At 36.1% G+C, this 8880-nt stretch overlaps 1 long non-coding RNA gene across 1 annotated transcript; it reads right to left on the reverse strand.

The window, feature by feature from the left end:
- Positions 1-2191: 2191 nt before the first annotated feature.
- Positions 2192-4140, reverse strand: LOC136065579 (uncharacterized). The gene is made up of 3 exons (XR_010627200.1): positions 4079-4140; positions 3872-3946; positions 2192-2369 (listed from the first exon to the last, which is right to left on the reverse strand). It is a non-coding gene; the product is annotated as an uncharacterized LOC136065579 (long non-coding RNA).
- Between the last annotated feature and the right edge of the window lie 4740 nt (positions 4141-8880).

Genomic DNA, 8880 nt, shown 5'->3' on the forward strand with positions numbered 1-8880 from the left:
AGTAAAAAATGGAGTTGCTTTTTTTAAATGGATTTTTTTTAATAAAAAAATTTCCGCCTAAATTAAGCGGATCACAATATGTGGGTCTAGAGTAATTTATTTTCCTTCACTTTTTTGCTCTCTTTCTTGTCCTTATGTCAACCAAATAGAGTCTTCACTTCTCCTTTCCCTTTTGATAATAGAGTAAATTGCAAATTACACTCTTAAAGTTTGGAGATATTTAAATTTTACACTTTGAAATTTCAAAATTTAGATTTTACCTCCTAAAGTTTGAATTGCTGTTTCAGAATTCAGATGTTAATCCCTAAAGTATTTGGGAGTGTAAAATTCAAACACCTCTAAAATTTATAGAGTAAAATCTAAATTCTGAAATATTAGGGTATAAAATGTAAACATCCTTAAACTTCAAGAAGTAAAATCTAAATTCTGAAATGTCAGGGTCCAAATGCCTCCAAATTTTAGGGGTGTAATTGACAATTTACCCAAGATAATATTAAAGAATACAATGGAGCTTCATGATATGTACAATTTTGAATAATAAATTGACTATGATGGGCATAAAAAATAGAGAAATTTTAAAAACTCAACAAATTTGACAAAAAGTTGACAAATGTTGATGTGATAGATTGTTAATGATAAGTAAAAAAATAATATTATTAGTCTGTTTGGAATCCACTTATTTTGTTGAAACTAAAAACTTTTTGTTGAAAGTACTATAAATAAAGGTAAAAGTTAGCTGAAATAGTATTGTGAGACTTATGAATAGTATCAAAAAGTGTAATGGGACCTGTGAATAGTAGCAAAAATAAGTTGAATAGTAAAATAAGTTGACAAAAATAATTTTTGCCAAACACACACTAGAAAATAACACTACAAATTAAACTTTTAATGTCCAAAATAGTAATTCCAAACAAATGGAATGATATATTTACCAACTCCATATAGTTTGCATTTGATGCAACAAAGGAACACTACAAAAAAAAAGGGCTATAGCCGCATTTGAAAAACGCAGCTATAGACCCTAAAAACGCAGCTATAGCCTATAGCTGCGTTTTTATAGCCGCGTTTCCAAACACAGCCTATGCGGCGTGGCTATAGCCCCCTGCGGGACCTAGAGCTGCGTTTTATACACCCTAGAGCTGCGTTTTCCCACAACCCATAAGCTGAATCCTATAGCTGCGTTTTTGTAAAAAATGCAGCTATAGACCCTCTTTGGGCTGCGTTTAAAACACAGCTGTAGGCTCAAACCTGTAGCTGCATTTTCTAAAACGCAGTTGCAAAAGCCTATTTTAAGGCAACTTTTTATTTCAGTTTTTTTTTGTAAGGTTAGAGGAGAAAAAAGGCCTGTAGTGGCGTTTGATAAACGCCACTATAGACACTTTTTATTTCAGTTTTTTATTTTTGTTTTTATTTTATTTAAGGGCTAGAGGAGAAAAAAGACCTATAGTGACGTTTAACAAACGACAATATAGGCCTTCATAAGAGTAGGACCTAGAGTGGCATTTGTCCTATAGGTTCTTAAAGAAATTAAAAAAAAAAAAAAAATATATATATATATATATATATATATACCCAATCTGTAAAACATGTTGGGTTACACGTGTGAGTGAAGTCCCACATTGAATAAAGATAAGAAGAATGTGTGGTTAATATAACATAATTGAGCACATACCCATAGGGCTTAGGCCTTTTGGGTTTAAGTGTGTCTCTATATGTTATATTAATTACTTAAGGAAACTCCCAAAGTTGTTTATCTCCCTATCAAGTGGTATCAGAGCTCATGGTGGTGTGCGGCGAAGGTGGTGAGGTGTTCATGGTCCTACCCAGCAGGGACAGAGAAAGCCTTAATGGTCCACACACAAAAATCCTGGAGAAAAAGAAAAGCCCAACAAAGGAATATTGCAAATGGTGCTNCTGTAGCTGCATTTTCTAAAACGCAGCTTTAGGCTGCCCTGTAGCTGCGTTTTCCAAACCCAGCTAAAGCCTCTGATATGGGTTTTGTTTATAGCTGCATTTATAAAAACGTGGCTATAAACATTTTTTTCCCTTGCTAAATTTCAAATTCTTGCCCAAATTTGCATGAAGAAATACAAAACAAGTTCCAAACAGATACTTAATATATACTAATTTTTTTGAAGTTCATTGCCAAAATTTTGCTAGTTCCCAACAAAAAATATATAAGTTTGTAAGTTCTACTGACAAAAGATCCTATACATCACAAAAAATCTTTACAAGGAGTTTTTTACATTCTAATTGCATGAAGAAGTATAGCCATAGCCAGCAAGCAGCAACAACACTTTCCAACTGACCTCAAAGTTCTAGTCTTGCCATGCCTGCCATCACTTCGATCCCTACAGTAAGCTTGCTCCCTGCAGATATTTAAGGTTCAAGTCCATAAAGAACAAAATTTGAGACCAAAAACACAAGTAGCAAACCATTTTCCTACACTCACAAAGTTAAAAAGAACCATTTTTCACAAACAAACACAAGTAGCAAACCATCTTATATGCTTTGTAATCACTTGTTTGAACTCTTGGATATATTTTACATAATAAATTAAGCTCATGTTCCATACCTATCTCACAAATATATGTGTTTAGTTATAATTGGTGCATAATAGAATTGATAACGATTAGACCTAGATGAAAGTGATGTTAGATGTATAAATTAGTAAATGTGCCATATCGTACAATTTTAAAATCAGGACCAGCTAAGAAAAAGCAATAAAAACTACAACTTATTTTCCACAAAGTTATCCGACTTCCCTCCCTCCAGATTGTCTTAAAACACTCACTCGTACGCAGCACTTACCATGCAACATGAATTCAGTAGGAAGGATAAAACTAATAGTCAAACCAAGAAAATGCTCTATTACAATCTAGCTAGAACAAATTAAATCGGGCTTCTAAGTTCTAACACATGACTTGGAACTCCTAGAGAATTTGTAAGTCAAAATTTTTCAATTGATTAAAAATTTAAAAGAATGGTTTATATTCATCCAAATCTAGATATTTGTCGCCAGCAAGCCAATCTCTAGATTCTCTAGAGTGTAGAGAATAGACAAGAATTAATTAAAGGGCACATGCACATGAGTACATCAGTACACACATAAAGGTAAGCTCACTCCCTTTTAATGAACTTGGTGATAGAGATACCCAAGCCACAAGTCGATATCAACTGAACCTAAACAGTAGCCTTGAAACTTGTTCCTCATGCAAAGCCCTTACTCACCATGTTACAAATACGTGTCCAAAACTCACACCCTCCACCTCTCTATATATATTAAACCACAACTTTATTTCTCAACTTTTAGTTGGCTCCTTGAGCTCTTTAGCAAAATTGCCAAGCGCATGGTAAATTTTGCTAGAGAGCTTAAAGTTCTTTAAGCCCCTCCTCATTGCAAAGCTAGACAGACAGGCGCCTAAATATATCAAGTTCATATATTGCAAATCATGTCTATGAGCAACACCCATCTAGTAGCTCCATTAAGCAAAGGCACAGGTAATATTTCTTGCAACATAATCTGACTTTAACAGAAAACAGAATGCAGATTTTGCCTACTATTGTTAAATATTTTACTAAAAAAAATCAGAAAAGGAGAAAGAATGAACATCTTTAATTTAGATGCATCACTACCAAAGATCCACTCCATCTACATAGGTATTACCCAAATTACATGTCCAAAAGCTATAAGTTTAAACAGTTCATTGGATTTCTTTTCGCCAAAATAACAGGAAATCATGTAATACACAAAGCAAAAGAAAGCAATGTTGTGTTCTTCTAAGAGAATAAGAAATCAAAACACCAAACACCATCCGTTTTACTTATAGTAAAAACTAAAAAGCGCATGTTTATGGATTAAAAATCTCACCCATCTATACGAAACCTTTCTCGAACATCAATGAGGTGTACACCTCATTGATTCTACAAAAGTGCATGTGGATCCCTTTTCAAGCCCCAAATAAAAAAGATTAATTAGTGTCTTACTCCATATACAAAAAATTATATTGAGTGTACATTTATTCTTCACATAAATTTCTATTACAAATTAGTACTAATTCTTCACATTATTTAGTACCTTCCTTTTGGTGCTAGCTACGTGGATAATCTTCATCTTTGAAATAGGCTCCTCCAGGTCCAGAATCTACAATTATCCATACACCACAAAGCTATACAATTTTGGACCAGAAAAAATAATGAAATGTCATATTTGCCAAATTCAGAAATTACCTTAATATAATCGAAGAGAACTCAAAGCGAGAACACTTGCTGCCCTTATTAGACGGACTTCGCAGCATAATAAAGGACGACAAGACATCCAATGCCCTTTCATAAGAACTCACTGAACATCAACAACCACATAAAAAAAAGAAGCAATGGGTATGTTTTTCATATATCAAACACACATATTTATCAGATAAAAGACACCATGTCATAGAAATACCCAAAATTGAAACCCGAAACCAAAAATCAAAACAAAAAAATTTTAAAAACTACACACACACACACACACACACACACAAATATTATTCAAAAAAAAAAAAAACTTTAATTAAAGTATAAGGGGATTTTTGGCGGGCAGGGGGTGGGGCACTCCACCTACATAAAATATGTGGTTTGATAAAATCACATAATACAAATGAATTTGCATCTGAGAATTAAGACCCACTGTCATACAAGCTAGATCCCACCCTCTGTGTCAGCTGGTCAACACCTGTCCTAGAAACACTAAATGAATTAAGCGTATAGCTGACATTGAGAGAAATCAAGTTCTATCAAAGGAATAGATTGAAACCACTAAACTACTAAACTAGTCCTAGTAAATGGGCCAGACATAGGCCCATGCCAATAAACAATGATGAGGTGCGAGGTTCCCATGGACATGGACGTGCGGAGTTCCCATAGATGTGCGTGCAGGGTTGACACGTGGTTCTCATGGATGACGTACGAGAGACCCATGGATGACGCGCTGATGAAGTAAAAAGTCCATTAAGCAAGGGGGAGCGAGTAGGACTTATTCATGGCCCACAGAGAAGTCTTGAAGCCGACAGAGTGGCAGAGACTCACACGTGAGGGGGAGATTGTTGGGTTACACGTGTGAGTGAAGTCCCACATTGAATAAAGATAAGAAGAATGTGTGGTTAATATAACATAATTGAGCACATACCCATAGGGCTTAGGCCTTTTGGGTTTAAGTGTGTCTCTATATGTTATATTAATTACTTAAGGAAGCTCCCCAAAGTTGTTTATCTCCCTATCAAAACAAAACTATGGCATATTTTAGGAATATATTCTATGGCATATTCCAAACTATTCCTTAAAAAAAAAAACCTAATTAACTCAATCTGTAAAACAAAAACTATGATATATTCTAGGAATATGCTCTGGCATATTCCTAGAATATTCTATGGCATATTCCAGAATATTTGGTTAATTTTTTTTTAAATCACTCATTTGTAAGCAATATCAGACTTTCTCTTGTGGTCCTAGCCATGGTTTGCCTTAATTATGACGTGACCCATTATTTTTCCTCTACCGTTCACAATTTGTTACATCATAATTGTTATAAAAAGTTGTAAAATATTTTATAACACTAGGGGTGTTTGGTACACCATTTCAAAAAAAGAAAAAACAAATATTTCTAAACAACATTATACGTATTTTCATACACTTTTTCACCTACACGTATTTCCACACATGTTTTCAAACAACAAAACACGTGTTTTTAAGTGCATGTACCAAACACCCAAATTTTCCCATTTAAAAAAATTGTAAATATTAATTAAAAGTAATTATAATATTTTATTGGTTCACAACATTTTCACAATAAATTATAGATAGTTATTGTAGGGTCAGTTTTTGCGGCCCAAGCCCAAGGAGGTATGGATTTGGAACCCTCTGAGCCCAAAACAATAAATTTTGTAGAGAGTGGGCGAAAGGGCTAGGCAAATAATGAAAATTACAGTATTAAACAGCAACACCAATGAGAGAAGTTGAATTAATGTGCTCTCGGACTAATGAGTACTCTGTCCGAAGAGAAGTTGTTCATTGATAATCAAGGGTTACAATTGCTGGAGCTACAACCATGTAAGGTACCCTTTCTCTCTCCTGTTTTTCGATCTTCAAACACTATAGCTTGCCCAGCAAATTCAAAATGAAACACAAACCCACCTAAAAAAATTCAAAATCAAACACAAGATGCCCATATTCAAAAAAAATAAATAAATAAATAGCAACTCCACCCCAACACATTCAGCTGCCATAGACCAACCTACAAAAAGAAATCATCAAATAGATTTTGAATTTTCCACTACTTTCTTGGTTCTATTAACAAAGATATTATCACATTTGATGTAGTGACCCAAAAAATGGGGTCTTGCATTCCATGGAATCCCACATCGCCTAGGAAAGCACATGGGAATGTGTTTATAAGGAATTACCTCCCTTCAATGTGTAGAGCCTTTTTCCCCACTCCTGTGTGCTTTGGAGAAAACAAAACCGTGAGGGATATGAGACCCCAAAGCGGACAAATATCTATACAGGTGAGGTGGGTCGTTACAGATGGTATCAGAGCCATACCCNAGAGAGAGAGAGAGAGAGAGAGAGAGTGAGAGAGAGATGATATGTCCACAATAGTTTCACAACAAATCCTAAGTGACAAGTTATTACTGGTTTTATTGTTGAGGCAAAAAAGTAATCTAAGTATTAGATTTAAATTTGAACCAATAATAACTGTGGGGGAGAAAAACCCAGCCCAACTTATTGGCCCGAGGCCCTGAATGAGGAACACTCTTCATCCGAGGAGATAAGGCCTTCAGTCGGAAGCCCACGCCAATGGGGGACGCCTGGGGATGAGCACGTATACCATCCGAGGAGATACTCATATGTCCGAGTAGTCATGCGTCCTCGGATCCGAAGAGGTTTGATCAAACACGAGTATGGAGGTTCAAGTGATCTATTTGACAAGTGTCAAGGGGAGAAGGACCTCGGACACACATAGAGATAACGACAACAGAGAAATATCAAGGAGGCATACTTCAACCACCGCATTTAATGCACTGCACCTACCTTCCTGGCCGCATTTATGTGGATAGGACCCCTGAACAGTGCTTTCTCAGCTACCGCCACTCGCATAAGGCTAAAAGTGGGTGATGGGACATGTACTCAAGTGGGTGCCTGGATGACGACAAAATGGACGGAGGAGATGTAAGAAGGCAATGCTATATAAGGGAAGGGTACCTCTGATAGAGGGGTTTTGTTTTATTTATGTTTTTTTTTTTTTGTATCTTTTAATTTAATTAAAATTGTAATTTTAATTTAATTACAATTTTAATTCAATTAAAAAAAAAATTTGATTACCAAAAATTAATTTTTGGTAATCAAAAACTTTTTTTGTGGGTGTTTTGGCTATAGTGGTGTTAGTTGCGTTTGTAGAATACCATTATAGGGTGAATCTATAGTGGCGTTCTAAAACGCTACTATAGCCTTTTTCTTTTTTCTTTTTTTTTTAAAAAATTGGTCTATAGTGGCGTTTAGGAAAAAAAAAATTGGTCTATAGTGACGGTACTATAGTGGCGTTTGTAGACGCCCATAATGGCATTTCACAAACGCCACTATAGGCCCCTTTTTTGTAGTGAAACGTCATGCATAGATTCCTACGTAATTTTATCCCTCTAGTAAAAAAAAAAAAAAAATCAATCAAGGATATAATATGAACTTAATGATAGGCCAAAAATGTATTGACCCTTTCGGTAATGTAGGGATAAGGGCTCAAAATTATATACTGGGCCTTAGGCCTTGTCCAAGGACATTGGCATATCCATGGAGGGACAATTAGTTACGAAGGATTCTAGTTTAGAGTCTCATGAATAAGGAAGGCATAGAAGGCGGTCCAAGGAGGAATTCCTCCTCGGCCATGACAAATACAACTTAGATACGCATTCCAATGACAAAATTGACCTCCGTAGGATCTCCAATGTTAGAAGCATGCCTCATGACCACACGAGAACGAAAGGAACCCAAAAATATCTAGGGAAAAGCTACTATCTCTACATTAAATGCCCTGCAGCTACTTTTCTGGTCGCATTTATGAGGAGAAGACCCCTGAACAGTGCTTCCTTGGCTATTGCAAATCACAGAGGGCTAGAAGAGGTGTCTGATGAGACAAGCACTCGAGTAGTGGTTTGGACGATTGACAAATGGAGGGCCAAGATGACCAGGAAGGAGGCATATAATGTAGGAGACCCTTGAAGGAAAAGGGATCGAAAAGAGAGAGAGAGAATATTGTAGCAATCAAAGTTTCACTTATAATCGTTTTACTGATTCATAATAAAATTGGCCTCCTTGTACAAGGAATTCGTTCAGTCCTATGTGCTTTATTTTTGCTTAATCATCTTCTAAATCCATACTAGCCGTTGTTAAGTTCATTAGGGCTTGGTTCTTTAACTCATTATCTATAAATTTATTGTATTGGGCTCATTGGGCCAAGATCTCATATATCTTGAGCCTGAATTGCAAAATGTGTCCTTACAATTGGTGCTGTCTGTGGGGAGAACTTGTACAATAGTGGGTGCAGCAGTTAACTATGGTAGGTTCAGGTCCACACCAAGCAGAATCTTTGGGATCCAAGCATGGCGACCCCTTTGTCAACCTTGAATGGAGAGGTGATCGCAAAGGAAGCATGCATATCACACATACTGACAAGAGTCAACCTTAAGAAGGAAGCCATGTCTCCCATGCAAAGAGTAACAAGACCATGCAATTGGAGATTGACCAGTTGAAGAGAGAGTTGCGCCACGCACGGCAAAGACGAACCCCTCTAGCTTCGACGCTTCCTCTGATGATAGAGAGGATGCTAGTTATTGGCGAAGATCAAAGACC

The sequence above is a fragment of the Quercus suber genome, unplaced genomic scaffold (assembly GCF_002906115.3).
Source record: "Quercus suber isolate HL8 unplaced genomic scaffold, Cork oak 2.0 scaffold_1032, whole genome shotgun sequence".
Classification (NCBI taxonomy): domain Eukaryota; kingdom Viridiplantae; phylum Streptophyta; class Magnoliopsida; order Fagales; family Fagaceae; genus Quercus; species Quercus suber.